The sequence below is a fragment of the Schistocerca americana genome, chromosome 6 (assembly GCF_021461395.2).
Source record: "Schistocerca americana isolate TAMUIC-IGC-003095 chromosome 6, iqSchAmer2.1, whole genome shotgun sequence".
Classification (NCBI taxonomy): Eukaryota; Metazoa; Arthropoda; class Insecta; order Orthoptera; family Acrididae; genus Schistocerca; species Schistocerca americana.
Window position 1 is genome coordinate 190,360,533 of NC_060124.1, and position 15,907 is coordinate 190,376,439.

Sequence of the window (15,907 nt, forward strand, 5' to 3'; positions counted from 1 at the left end):
ATGATTTGCTGATTTGTGCCTCAAAGATAGAACCACGATCAGACAAATTATTAATAAATAAATAGGCACAGCCTTCTCATTGAAACTGTTGTATTTTTATTGTTGTCTCTGACCTATAGCCCTTGCTTACTTTCATCTGGCTATGTGGCACCCATGGCAGATATCGCTGGTGTCGCCCTATGGATAAAAAAACTGTTCAAGACAATAAAATCTTAGTAAGTGTCAAGTAGGCGGCGGGGATGGAGCCTCTCCGTCGTTTCTAGGATCCCGATTAACATCGTACATACAAGTGTCAAGTATGCCTTTTAATAATTCAAATGGGAGACGTTAGTCATCAGGCATCAAATTGCAGTTGTGCCGATAAAGCACTGTGTATTTGCGTATAATCGCTGGATCGTACCATTACTGTTGTTGACTTTACTCTTGACGGTAAGGCTAATGCTCCGCTGGAAAGAAATGACAATGAAATAACAAAAAACGTGGAGGAAAAAAGAGCGTAACGTTTTACGTCAGTATTATTATTATTATTATTATTATTAATATTATTATTACGACGAACAAAGTACATTAGACTCTCTGACAAAGACAACGCCACCGACAAAGCAGTATTCAGCTGTACTGTTAGCGACACTCCTCGCGCTGCAATTATTGTTACCGATTCCTCCGCTCGGGTCTCTTCGACGATGTTGCCGAATTGTCTGTGACGGTGTTGCAAGCAAGACTCATGTTACTTCACGGCCCTGAAATACCTCTACATGAATTCCATTTTAGATACGTCGTCGTTAACAAACACGAATTCAATAAAGCTGCGCATTAACCAGTACGTAGGTAGACGTTTCATTCAGCTAGCCGCCTTCTGTATTTATGATTGATTGTGAAGAGAAGTCTTTAGACGACTTCTTGTAAAAAAGGATGTACATTTTATAAACTGTTTTAGTATTTTTTCGGAGTGGAATGCATTTTCCTTTTTTTATGTGAATTTCAACATAAAAATATGTTTCGCAGAAAGAGTGTTTCGCAATGCAGGTAAGACTCAGGACAGAATTACTCTTGTTAATCGAGGTCCCACTGTATAGTCAATTTGTAAACAAGAAGAACTTTTTTCCAATTTCTCACAGCTGCCTATTGGATGTTCTTCATTTAGTTATCGATCGGTACCTGAACACAGTTTTCTAGTTTTGCTTTTATTTATCGTGTATTTATTATAAAACAATCTACATTATGGTCAATTAATAATTAATGTTAAACAAGGAATTATGTAATTTTAATAAAAAATAAATACTATTTTCCATAGGCCAATGTTTTTGTATTACAGAACCCCTAGTTTTGAGACTTTAGCCGATGGTTATTTCGTTTACTCTCATTCGCTTTCAAGAGAAGACAACATTTCTTTTTAATTAATCGCGAGAATATGTAGTACATATTTTTACAAATGATGGTACTAATTTTTGTAAGATAGTTTTCAGCTCTTTGATAAATCACTACAAAAAACCAATGATTGACTTCACGGCAGTCACCACAATTAACTACAGGAAAAGCGATCTATTGTTTGGTTCGAAGCTAGTTATTGAAATACATTATAGTAACCGTGATGCCAAATCTTGCACGTGAACTGTGTGCGTCTTGTTGCAGCCATTTTGTATCACATTTGAACTTGAGCATCTTTTAAATGCGCTTTCATAAGCTGTTCTCGTTCCGTGTGATATTTTTATCACAGCAAATGATTGTCACGTAAAGTATGCTGTCAGTAATACACAAGACGCTGCCGCTCCAGCCGGAGAGCTGATGTGGTCTTTTCCCTGTCCCTGCAAACCACTTAGAGGTAAAAACTACACACATAAAAAGTTTTGCAACTCCTCGGTTCAGAGAGTTCCGGAACCTGTACAGAAAATTGGAATAGAGATCAACATAAACATCATTTCCGTTCTTTTTATTGCTCATGAAAACCACACATTGCATGTTGTACCACCATACAGCGAGACCTTCAGAGGTGGTGGTCCAGATTGCTGTACATACCGGTACCTCTAATATCCAGTAGCACATCTTCTTGCATTGATGCATACCTGTATTCGTCTTGGCTTACTGTACACAAGTTCATCAAGGTACTGTTGGTCCTGATTGTCCCACTCCTCAACAACGATTCTGCGTAGTTCCATCAGAGTGATTGGTGGGTCACACCAACCATAAACAGTCCTTCTCAATGTATCCCAGGCATGTTCGATAGGGTTCATGTCTGGGAAACATGCTGGCCACTCTAGTCCAGCGACGTCGTTATCCTGTAGAATGTCATTCACAAGATGTGCACGATGGGGGCGCGAATTGTCGTCCTTGAAGACGAATGCCTCGTCGATATGCTGCCGGTATAGTTGCACTATCGGTCGGAGGATGGCATTCACGTATCGTACAGCCGTTACAGAGCATTCCATGACCGCCAGTGGCCTACGTCGGTCCCACATAATGCCACCCCAACATAGCAGGGAACCTCCACCTTGCTGCACTCGCTGGACAGTTTGCCTAAGGTCTTCAGCCTGACCGGATTGCTTCTAAACATGTCTCCGACGATTGTCTGGTTGAAGGCGTACGCGACACTCATCGCTGAAGAGAAAGTGATGCCAATCCTGAGCGGTCCATTCGGCATGTTGTTTGGCCCATCTGTACCTCGTTGCATGGCGTCGTGGTTGCAAAAATGACAGTTGCCATGGACGTCGGAAGTTGCGCATCATGCAGCCTATTGCGCACAGTTTGAGTCGTATCACGACGTCCTGTGGCTGCGCGGAAAGCATTATTCAATATGGTGGCATTGCTTCCAGGGTTCCTCCAAGCCATAATCCGCAGGTAGCGGTCATCCACTGCAATAGTAGCCCTTGATCAGCCTGAGCGAGGCATGTCATCGATAGTTCCTGTGTCTCTGTATCTCCTCCAGTTCCGAACAACATCGCTTTGGTTCACTCCGAGACGCCTGGACACTTCCCTTGTTGAGAGCCCTTCCTGGCACAAAGTAACAATGCGGACGCCAATGAACCCCGGTATTGACCGTCTAGGCATGGTTGAACTACAGACAACACGAGCTGTGTACCTCCTTCCTGGTGGAATGACTGGAACTGATCGGCTGCCGGACCCCATCCGTCTTATAGGCGCTTCTCATGCATGGTTGTTTACATATTTGGGCGAATTAGTGACATCTCGGAACAGTCAAAGGGACTGTGTCTGTGATACAATATCCACAGTCAATTTCTATCTTCAGGAGTTCTGGGAACCGAGGTGATGCAAAACTTTTTTCGATATGTGTATCTGTACAAGAGTCTCGCCGCACTAGTTCCATTCCGCAGAAGTGGAAACAGATCGATAGACGTCATATTGCTTCTCAATGCTTCAAGTGTTTGCGTATTTGAACTCTTCAACCAGGTTAGATTAAATTCGAATTCCCCCAGGTGGTCGCGTATCACAAGTCGAAAAACACTGCCTTAAAGAAAAGGCATGAACAGTTCCGAGGCGGAGCAGGCCAAAAGTCCTAATATTTGAACACGATGATGATGATGAATACCTGATGCCAGTGGATCTTTTTTACTGAATTCTTTCTTCGCCTGTGTGCATCTTCTTCTCGTATCTTCCTTGCTTCCACCATCACGTGTAACCTTATTTCATAGGCAGGACAATCCTTTCACTTGTTCGACTAGTGCATTGTTTCCAATGATCATAATAAGAAAGTTGTTATTCTCCCCCCTACTACCTTCCACCAGCTCCTTCTTTGCTCTGATCATCCATAAACCATACTCGTTCTAGGTATGTTATCCTTTCAAGAGGTTCCAAGTCTTGCTTATATCCGGCCACAAGAGCTGCATTTGTTTCCGCTGCAGTTTTATCCCTCTTCCGATATTCATTTCCTTTGTTGTTTCTTTAACGTTTAGGGTTGAATAAACTGTGATTGTAGCAAGTGACGAAAAATGTATAGACAGCGCCTTTTTCGTTGTTGTCGGATACAGCGTAATTTGCTGACCAACGTTTGAATACATTGTGTTGGATTGGTAATCTTTATTGATAAATATCTGGTTGTTTAGTAGCTCGTTAACAGATCGGTACAAACGGCAAGATATTATCAAGAACGCTGAACTAGTAGTAAAAGCGTTCCTGAGTGTAAGAATAATTTGAATGAGCGAAACTAGATTTTACAGTAACCGGAGTGGCAGACAGCACAGAGCTAAGACTAAAAGCATGAACCATAAAAAACACATAAAATTGACATACCAAGCTATAAACAACACATAGAAATCATAAGCATGTATAGGAAACACAGCGCCCTTGGCGACTGATGAGAAAACTCTTTGACATCTGCGATGATTGTATTCCGCGCTCGCGCTACACTACCGCACTGGATACTCATTAACATCACTGATTGGCGTTAATCTTGATCGACGGTCGCGACTCACGTAGCAGACCCTACATCAGCGTCAAACTCAAACAGAAAAGGAGTAGGGTGCAGAGAGACCCATTCAGGCCCTTTAATTCCATCCCATTGACTTTCGTTACAAAAACTTAATGTGCAGTGAAATTTTCTCGACGATTACTGTGTCAAATAATATGATTCTCATTTTACCTTGTCAGTTTAATAATTCATAATTAAAATTTGTACTTAACATGCAGTGAATTGCGGCAACGACTGAGAAGTCTACAACGCGAAAAAAAACTGTGGAACAGTTGCTCGACTTTGAAATAGTTTTGCTATTTTAGTTGCTATTTGACAGCGGGCGGACCGGACTAATCCTGTCAGAAACATATAAAGAGAGCCAGGTCTCAAGTAGCAAACTTTCATGGAAGCGATAATGTCGCCTATTTCAAGAAAAAATATAACTCTGGCCTTAACTAAAATTCAGAATAGACGTATTACATCCCTATAGACGCTATAAGTACCTGTTCAAATGGTTCAAAGGGCTCTGAGCACTATAGGACTTAACATCGGTGATCGTCAGTCCCCTAGATCTTAGAGCTACTTAAATCCAACTAACCTAGGCACATCACACCCATCCATGCCCGAGGCAGGATTCGAACCTGCGACCGTAGCGGTCGCGCGGTTCCGGACTGAAGCGCCTAGAATCGCTCGGTCACAGCGGCCGGCTAGGCATCTGTACCATACGTTAATTTCAAAATGTTAACCCTATTTTTTAGAGACTTTATACAAGTTGCGGGTTAAATATTGACGCAATTGCAAAGGGAAATTACTACTTTTCGAAGCTTATACGTAGCATACGCATCATAATACGAAACATTGGAAAGGTCTACTGCTAACGAGATCTACTGACAATCAACTTATAAAATGTATTTCAGTTTCAGTAGTTTTCGAGATATGACATGATAACTTTCAAACTGTTTCCAGAACGGGAAAACTTCATTCGTTTCAAAAATATTAGCATAGCTGCGGTCATAATTAAAATTTAGAACAGGCTTTGTCACGAACGTATAGACATTTTGCGTAGACGTGGCAAGGACACCATTATGGTGATTGCATGCAGACAGTATTTGTCACAACAACCTTGAAGTTTTAGACGTTAGGTTCCAAATTATTTATACAGTATTATATTGAACACTGAGGTGACATAAGTCATGGGACAGCGATTTGCACATATACAGATAGCAGTTGTAATGAGTATACAGGGTATAAAAGGGCAGTGCATTGACAGAGCTTCCAGTTGTAATCGGTTGATTCATGTGAATAGGTTTCCGACGTAGTTATGCCGCACAACGGGAATTAACACACTTCGAATGTGGAATGATAGTTAGATCTAGACGCATGGGGCATTCCTTTTCGGAAATCGTTTGGGAATTCAATATTCCGAGATGCACATGGTCAAGAGCGTCCGAGAATACCCAATTTCAGGCATTATCTCTCAACATAGACGACACAGTGGCCGATGGCCTTCACTTACCGACCGAGAGCAGTGGCGTTTGCGTCGAGTTGTCAGTGCTAACAGAGAAGCAACGCTGAGTGAAAGAACCCCAGTTATCAATGTAGGACGTACGAAAAACGTATCAGATAGGACAGAGCGGCGAAATTTGGCGTTAATACGCTTTGGTTGTAGACGACCGACGCACGAGATAGGCCGCAGCGCCTCTCCTGGGCTACTGGCCATATCGATTGGACCCTAGACGACAGGAAAAACTTGGCCTGATCAGACGAATCCCGATTCAAGTTCGATGGATGATGGTAGAAATCGAGTGTGACATAAAACCCACGAAGTCATGGACCCAGGTTGTTAAGAAGGCACTGTTCAAACTGATGACGGCTACATATTGGTATGGGCTGTGCTTAAATGGAATGGACTGGGACGTGTGGTCCAGATGAACCAATAGTTGCATGGGATAGTCATGTTCAGTTACTTAGAGACCATTTGCAGCCATTCAAGGATGGACCTGACGGGATACCAATTCGATTCTACACAGAGTAAGCGAAAGAACTTGCCCCCCTTCTAACAGCCGTGTACCGCCAGCCTCTAGAGGAACGGAAGGTTCCAAATGATTGGAAAAGAGCACAGGTAGTTCCAGTTTTCAAGAAGGGTCGTCGCGCAGATGCGCGAAACTATAGGCCTATATCTCTGACATCGATCTGTTGTAGAATTTTAGAACATGTTTTTTGCTCACGTATCATGTCATTTCTGGAAACCCAGAATCTACTCTGTAGGAATCAACATGGATTCCGAAAACAGCGATCGTGTGAGACCCAACTCTCGCTTTATTTGTTCATGAGGCAGAGAAAATATTAGATACAGGCTCCCAGGTAGATGCCATTTTCCTTGACTTCCGGAAGGCGTTCGATACAGTTCCGCATTGTCGCCTGATAAACAAAGTAAGAGCCTACGGAATATCAGACCAGCTGCGTGGCTGGATTGAAGAGTTTTTAGCAAACAGAACACAGCATGTTGTTCTCAATGGAGAGACGTCTACAGACGTTAAAGTAACCTCTAGCGTGACACAGGGGAGTGTTATGCGACCATTGCTTTCCACAATATATATAAATGACCTAGCAGATAGTGTCGGAAGTACCATGTGGCTTTTCGCGGATGATGCTGTAGTATACAGAGAAGTTGCAGCATTAGAAAATTGCAGCGAAATGCAGGAAGATCTGCAGCGGATAGGCACTTAGTGCAGGGAGTGGCAACTGACCCCTAATATAGACAAATGTAATGTATTGCGAATACATAGAAAGAAGGAGCCTTTATTGTATGATTATATGATAGCGGAACAAACACTGGTAGCACTTACTCTTGTAAAATATCTGGGAGTATGCGTGCGGAACGATTTGAAGTGGAATGATCATATAAAATTAAATGTTGGTAAGGCGGGTACCAGGTTGAGATTCATTGGGAGAGTCCTTAGAAAATGTAGTCCATCAACAAAGGAGGTGGCTTACAAAACACTTGTTCGACCTATACTTGAGTATTGCTCATCAGTGTGGGATCCGTACCAGGTCGGGTTGACGGAGGAGATAGAGAAGATCCAAAGAAGAGCGGCGCGTTTCGTCACAGGGTTATTTGGGAAGCGTGATAGCGTTACGGAGATGTTTAGCAAACACAAGTGGCAGACTCTGCAAGAGAGGCGCTCTGTATCGCGGTGTAGCTTGCTGTCCAGGTTTTGAGCGGGTGCGTTTCTGGATGAGGTATCGAATATATTGCTTCCCCCTACTTATACCTCCCGAGGAGATCACGAATGTAAAATTAGAGAGATTCGAGCGCGCACGGAGGCTTTCCGGCAGTCGTTCTTCCCGCGAACCATACGCGACTGGAACAGTAAAGTGAGGTAATGACAGTGGCATGTAAAGTGCCCTCTGCCACACACCGTTGGGTGGCTTGTGGAGTATAAATGTAGATGTAGAGCTTTTATGTATGACAACGCACCATGTCACAGGGCCGCAATTGCCAGCGATTGGTTTGAAAGAACTCTCTGGACAGTTTAAGCAACTGATTTGGTCAGCAAGATTGTGAGACACGAGTCCCACCGAAATTTAGGAGACATAATCGAGAAGGTATTTCGTGCACAAAATCCTGCACCGGCAACACTTCTGCAGGTATGGATGGATATAGAGGCAATATGGCTCAATATTTCTGCTGCAGACTTGTTGAGTCCATGACACGCCGAGTTGTCAGTGTTTTCGACTTATTCCTCATTCCTTAACTTATCAGTCCACCTAATTTTCAACATTCGCATTCGCATAGCACCACATCTCACACGCTTCGATTCTCTTCTGTTCCGGTTTTCCCAAAGTCCATGTTTCAATAACATACTATGCTGTGCTCCAAACGAAAATTCACAGAAATTTCCTTCTCAAAATTAAGACCTATGTTTGATACGTGTAAATTTCTCATGGCCAGGAATGCCTTTCCTACCGGCGCTAGTCGGCTTTTTTTACGTCCTCCTTGCTCCTTCCATCGTGGGTTATTTTGCTGCCTATGTAGCAGAATTCCTTAACTTAATTTTCTTCGTGGTCACTAACCCCGATGTTAAATTTCTCGCTGATCTCATTTCTGCTACTTGTCATTACTTTCGTCTTTCTTCGATTTACTTACAGTAAATATTCCGTATTCATTCAAAGGTTCGTTCTATTCAACAGACACTGTAATTCTTTTTCACTTTCACTCAGGATAGTAATGTCATCAGTGAATCGTATCACTGAGAACGTCTACATCGAATTTTATTCCCACTCTTGGACCTTGCGTCGTTGATTCTTTGATGTATAGATTGAAGAATAGGGTCGGAAGGATATGTCCCCGCAGTGCTACCATTTTAATTCGAGACCTCCGTTCTTGGTCTTCCACTCTTATTATCCTCTCTCAGCTGTTGTGCATTTTGTATATTACCCATCTCTCCCTATAGCTTATCCCTATTTTCCTCAGAATTTCGAACCTCTTACGCCATTTGACATTGTCGAACTCTTTTTCCAGGTAGAACATACGGTCATTTTTCTTCAGTCTTGCTTCCATTATCAACCGCAGCGTCAGAGTTGCCTCTGTGATGCCTTTACATTTCCTAAAGCCAAACTGGTCGTCATCTAACACTAATACGTCCTCAGTTTTTCTTTCCATTCATCTGTGTATTATTCTGGTCAGCAACTTGGATGCATGAGCTGTTAAGCTGATTGTGCGATAATTCTCGCTCTCGTGAGCTCTTGCAGTCTTCGGAATTTTGTGGATGATATTTTTCCGAAAGTCAGATGGTGTATCACCAGACTCATACATTCTACACACCAATGTGAATAGTCGTTTTGTAGCCACGTCCCCCTACTATTTTAGAAATTCTGATGGAATGTTATCAATCCCTTCTGTCTTATTTGATCTTAAGTTCTCCTAAGCTCTCTTGAATTGCTATTCTATTACTGGATTCACTATCTCTTCTAAATAGATTCCTGTTTCTTCTTCTGTCCCATCAGACTTATGTTCCCCCCTCAAAGACGCCTTCAGCGTGTTCTTTTCCTCTATCCGCTCTCTCCTCTGCATTTTTGGAATTCCCGTTGCACACTTAATGTTACCACCCTTGCTTTTAATTTCACCGAAGATGATTTTGACTTTCCTACATGCTGGATCAGTGCTCCCGATAATTATTTATTTTTCGATTTCTTCACATTTATCATGCAGCCATTTTGTCTTAGTTTCCTGCAATTCATATTTATTTGATTCCTCAAAGACCCGAATTTCTATATTTCTGAATTGCACTGAACATTTTTGTACAATGGAAGTATTTCTTCTGTTACCCGTGGTTTGTTTGCAGTTACCTTCTTTCTACCTATGTTTTTCCCTCCAGCTTCTGTGATTGCCCTTTTTAGAGATGTTTATTGCTCTTCAACTCTACTGCCTACTAAGGTGTTCCGTCATTCCTTATTTCTGTATGTAGCCTTTGAGAACTTCAAGCGTAGCTCGTCATTCCTTAGTACTTCCGTGTCCCACTTAACTGGGGTATTGATTCTTCTTCTAAGCTCTTAAAATACAGCCTACTCTTCATCACTACTACATTTTTATCTGAGTCTATATCTGCTCCTCAGTAAGCCTTACAATCCAGTATCTGATTTAGGAATTTCTGACTGACCATGACGTAAGCTAACTGAAATCTTAAGGTATCACCCGGCCTTTTCCAAGTAGGGGCAGTTCCCACCCCAAGGACAAAAGAGTGCTCTAAACCTCTGTCCGCTCCTCCGCCCTCTTTGAGAAAGCCGTTGGCAGAATGAGGGTGACTTCTTATGCCAAAAGTTTTCGGCCGCCAATACTGATTGCATTATGTCGTGCAAAATGAAGTCAGACACGATATTACGAGGTATCTCATGACTTCTGTCTCCTCAGTATAGTAGTGTACTACGAGTTTTTTCTTTGGGGTGTAACCATAAAGGCTGGCATTCGCTGCCCAAGAATTTAAGTATCCTGCAGGTACAATTAAAGGAAAAAACGATCGAGAAGACTTCAGAGGCTACTGATCTACTAGCTACTGACCTACTACAGCGCGTGAACGCTGGTAACAAGACGAAAAGAATTGTGCGGAAGCTTGACCGTGATACAGTTTTAATCTTCTCGTTTTTCTCATCGTGCATTTTCAAAGAGACACGTTTATCATTCCCTGTCCAACTACTATGGAGGGGCTACTTCGATAACGAGCTTTTCAAACTCGTGTTGTTAACCTCTTCAAAATCAACCCAACAAATTTCTACAAAAGGAGAAAAACTAAGCAAAACTGATATAAAGTAGTATAATGGAAAACAGTATATTATTATCTTATTTCCGCATGCTATTCATGTTGCATAAAATTTTTGTTACAGTCACAACCCAGACGATACGACTGTCTCTCAATGGCTTTGGCAGTAGAGGTACAGAAGATTTACGTCCGCTAAAACTCTTTGTGTCTTTTGGCTCCATCTCGTCCACCTTTCATGAGCCAGGCTATCCCTCTTTTAAAAGGTCTCATTTCTTTCCTTGTGGGTCTACAGTTTAAGAGGTATTATTTCTTTAAATGATCTGCAGTTTTGCTCTTTACGTACCTATGTAGAAGCAGCCTTTCTGTTTACACGATTGTTTTCAGAAATATGTTCGAGTTCTTGTGGCGGCCGACTGAACGTACAAATGAATTGAACTCTTTGAGTCCAAACTATATGAAAACACATATAATTTAAAATTTTTTCACAGAAGTAACCTTTGTTAATCATATTAAGCAACGAATACGAGAAGAAACTGTAAATATGTCTCAATATCCTACTATCACGCGCCGACTATAGCTTTGAAAGATACTGTGCTACATTGCACTACATTCGCAGAAGTACCTCAGTGAACGACTAGATGTCTCTGTCTTACAACTAAATAGGTGGTCTCATGCACAGGCCCTGGTATTTCAACAATAATTAATGATGTGGTAATTTCGGGCAGAAATCACTGGTACTCAATGGATTAAGGGGTTATGTACTCAATGGCAGTACTCGTTTTGGTATAAAGGGTTCTTATCCAACCATATTTAGATTTAGATGGCCTTGTTTACTGAGAGAGTTATGTCCCTAACTGGCTTGGTAAGTCAGTTTTAAGATAAGACAAAGAGCCGTGTCAAGTGAAATACTGCGATGTTCAAATCATCCTTCGGTTTGAGGACAGCTTTACCTAAGGTGCTGTTGGCTCATTTCCATTAAAGAAAAGCAGTTCTGAAAAAAAAAGTTATTTCGTACGTGTTTACTTCTATGAAATCTGCTAATCAGACATACGAAAAATATGGTACCTTTGATTTACATATGTTCTACTGCTATATGAAGAACCGTCTCTTAGGTGGGGCGAGAGGGGAGAAACTGAAAGTGGCGGGTGTACGGGACTCATATTGTAAGTTGATGTGCTGCCGAAGCTCACAACAGAAGCAGGAAAGATCGCCCTAACGGAGATCGAGTTTTTGTACCCAGTTTGAGATGTGTAATGATGATTACCCGGTATCCCTATGATCTCCTAGTCTCATAGAGGGGCCTGAAGATGCTGTAATGTAACACCGAAAACGATCGCAAACGAAATAACTCCCATAAACATCGTTGAAGATAGACGCAAGGGAATTAAAGACACTATCTGCCAGTGGACATTGATTTATATCAAGGAGGCAAGTTGAAAATTTGTACCAGACCAGGATTCGAACCCACTTCTCTTGCCTACTAGGCAGAGGCGCCGACCGCTGCGCCATCTGGACACAGTGGTCGCCATAAACACACGGACTACCCTAGCAGTTTCCAGTCAGACCAGAATTTTCAACTTATACCACACACTACTGATGAAGTACCCCTGCTCATTAGACTCATTAATCGTGCCATCTCGCCGATTCTCATAAGAGCGCGGAGGTTGGTGTGCATCTACACTGAAGCGATAACTGGGCGTCATCGCCGTAGTTATATATGTGGTGTCTGTTATTTCGGACACGTCGAAAGGAACAGACATCACATATTCAGTTGAAAGTGTCATCCCTGTAAAGATTTAGTAAAAGCTGTTGACCCATAATCTATATAAAGATGATTGTACAAAGAGCATTTGATGACGTCTGACTAGAGTTCGAAAGGGAATAATTTAGAATCCGTGTTCAGCTCGCTCGATTCCTCTGAAGCACAGTATGTCGAAGTGGAAAGTACGTGTTTGCATCTTTATCTATAAAATTGTAAAACACTTTACAGCTTTAATAATCAACGTCGGAGTGATACTTGATGTTATCGCTCTTCCCGCTACGAAATCTTAGCAAAGCACTTAACTCTCTGCATTCCTGGGAACACAAAAAAGTCGGAAACAGTGCAAATTTTCTGCTTAGAAACGGACAAAAATAATTCGCCACTCTGCAGCGGGAAATCCACAGTGATAACATATGTTTGAACGCTCAGAAACATTCTTTACGTCAGGTTGTAGAATGGGATTTCGGCCGTATCAGCTAATGAATGGAAAGTTCCACGCAACACAGACCGTTTTTAACTGCTCTCCACCCACTTTCAATGACATTTTGAACAAAATTCATCAGTTGTCTGACACACACAACATTTGTCTAGTGTAGACAGAACATGCTAGGCAATGTGCGATTTCGACAATGCTCGTTCGTTATACCACACTCTCCTAACGACATCGTTATCGCGTTTGCTACAACAGATTGCTCTGGCATTGATTCCGCTTCAACCTCTTTGAACCAGCTACAGTAAAAGATAGTACATTAAAGACACTACTGTATTGCATAACACTCGTTACAACTATCTACGCGACACGTGATGAAAAATCGGCGACTGATGATCGTAACCACCGCCACAATCTTAACATATAGAAAGAACGGCTCCCCGAATTGTTCTGAACCCTGATTACCTGAGAATAGGACTTGCTAGTATTATGAAATGTTGCAGAGTCACTTACACTACACCAGGATAGTGAGAAATTTCGAATTAATCTAGGAGTCGGACCACCAGAGGCCATATGACCAACATTAGTCATCCATAATAAAATGAAGCACCTGCACCCGTTACTGTTATGTTATTTCATTAAACTGCAACCAGTTTCGGTGGCTCAGTTCACCATCTTCAGGACCTAACTGACGCTCAGGGTCTGAACTCTAATCGTATACACGATCCCACCAGAGGCCAATTTCTATGAACTGGCTCCAGTAGAATACTGTAAAAGCGATATTGTGTCTGCAAACACCAACTACCAACTGACTTAAGCTGCGTTTTCCTAGCTGCGGGAATATCCCGCAGCGTGCTTCATAAAACGCGTGCGAGACCCCTCTGCTCACTCGCACAATGCAAACATACGAGACCGTTTTCATAGGGTGCGGACAACACAGTGCCGCAGTGGGCTCCGGCTGCGAGAAACGCTTGCGTGCTTCGGGAGGAGTCTGTACCGCACGTCGCAGCGATTTACTTGGTCGGTGGAGCGGGGTAGTCGATCTGGGCACCAGCGATACGACAACTCCACTGTTTTTTTTTTCGCTCGCACTGGCAACAACAGACAATTTTTGACAGAGTTGTTATAGAAACAATCACCAGAAATGTCAGCTGACCGCATCTCTGCCTCAGAGGATGAGCAGCTTATCGAACTGGTTTCCGAAAAGCAAATTTTGTGGGATATGGCCGACGCCGAGTGGAAAAATCCAATGAGAAAAAAAACTTAATTTGGTCAGAAATCGGAAAAAAATGAATAAACTATTCGCGAGTGGAACAGGGTTGTAGGGATCAGATAGTGGTACTGAAAGTACCCTCCGAGAGACACCGTTAGGTGGATTGTGGAGTATGATGTAGGTGTAGATGTCTTTTATTATGTCCAATGTAATACATTTTGCCACTCGTTTACAGTAATTACTTCTCAGTTTGTCTTCAATTAACGAAAGAAAATAATGAAACTGGTTCAGTGTGAATCTGAAAAATGCGATAAACTTCTCCGCATCGTCGGGCAAATGTGTTAACGAAAATTTTATATACTCCTTCTTCTTCACGATTCAAGAACAATCGTCTCACTGCATTGCGCTTCCTGAGTACTCTTGACAATAACATACAGACCTCCTCCTCTTCCCTAACTTCCATGTACTTTCGGAGTGCCAAAATTAACAGATTTTTTAGCTCGAGCACTGCGCTACATGTTTGGCCTTCACTGTCTCCGATACTACTGTCGCAGTGCACTGCCCCGGGCTTAGCATTTCTCGTCGCAGTGCCAGGAAACAGCGTCGCGCCAACGAACCGCACGAAACTGCTCTCGTCTAGGAGAAACTACAGCACCCACCGACTTCCAAAAACTGTGAAAATTATTTCAAACCTTTCGGAAACTTTTCCTCGCTTTTACCCCCCACAAAAAATGTAACAGGAAAAAGTTTGTCGCTTACTACATTTTGGCCGTTGGTTTGGTAAAAGTTCCGCGTCAGAGGTTACATTTTAATTTGTTACTTCACTATTACCGACACTGTTGACGAAAACTCTTGGAGACGTTATCTACATATACTACTGAGGCAACATTAAAGTTATGTTGTCGTACGACTCTTAGTTCAGGAGATATGGCGTGATAAATATCGAGAAGCGCGAAAAATCAACTTTTATTAAAATCTTAAATACAGGGTGTCCGAAAAGTCTTTCCCTTATTACATAAATTGATAACTCAGGCTAGAAGCAAGATAGAAATATGAAAATGGTGTCTAATTGTCTACAAACTATCAAAGTTTTTTTCACACATCAGTAAACTTCCACTTCCATTGTTGCCCAATGACATTACACGTCGATATGACTTTGTGGTCGAAATTCTATCACGTATTTAGGACGATGATGGTTATCTCAGACGAAGTGCCTTTTCCGACGAAGCGACCTATTTTGTCAGTGGAGTAGTGAATCGCCATTATGTGCGCATTTGTGGTTCACAACCCCCCGGCGAGGACATGGAGTGCACCAGAGGCAGTCCAAAGGTTAATGTTTGGTGCGCGCTATTGCACGATCGAATTATCGCGCCATTCTGCAGTGTATCTGGACATCTTGCAACTGTATACTGTTCCTCAGCTGCTTCAGTGTCACCCCGATGTCTTGTTTCAGCAAAACGGTGCACCGCCTCATTGGGGTTTGGACGTCGGTGCCTATCTCGATATGACATTTCCTGGGCGATGGATTGGTCGTGATGGGCCAACGGTTTGGCGTCCACGCTCTCCTGACATAATCCCATTAGACTTCTTTTTATGGCGTTATGTCAAGGACGAGGTCTACCGAACACGTGTACCAGATCTTGAAACCCTGCGGCAACGGATAACCACAGTCGTTGAATCGATTCCTCCAGTGATGTTGGCTAATGTGTGGACGGAAATTGAATATCGCCTAGATGTGCTACGTGCTACCAAGGGCGCTCATGTGGGAGTTTAGTGATATGTGAAAAAAACTTTGATAGTTTGTAAACAAGTAGATACCAGTTCATATTTGTATCTT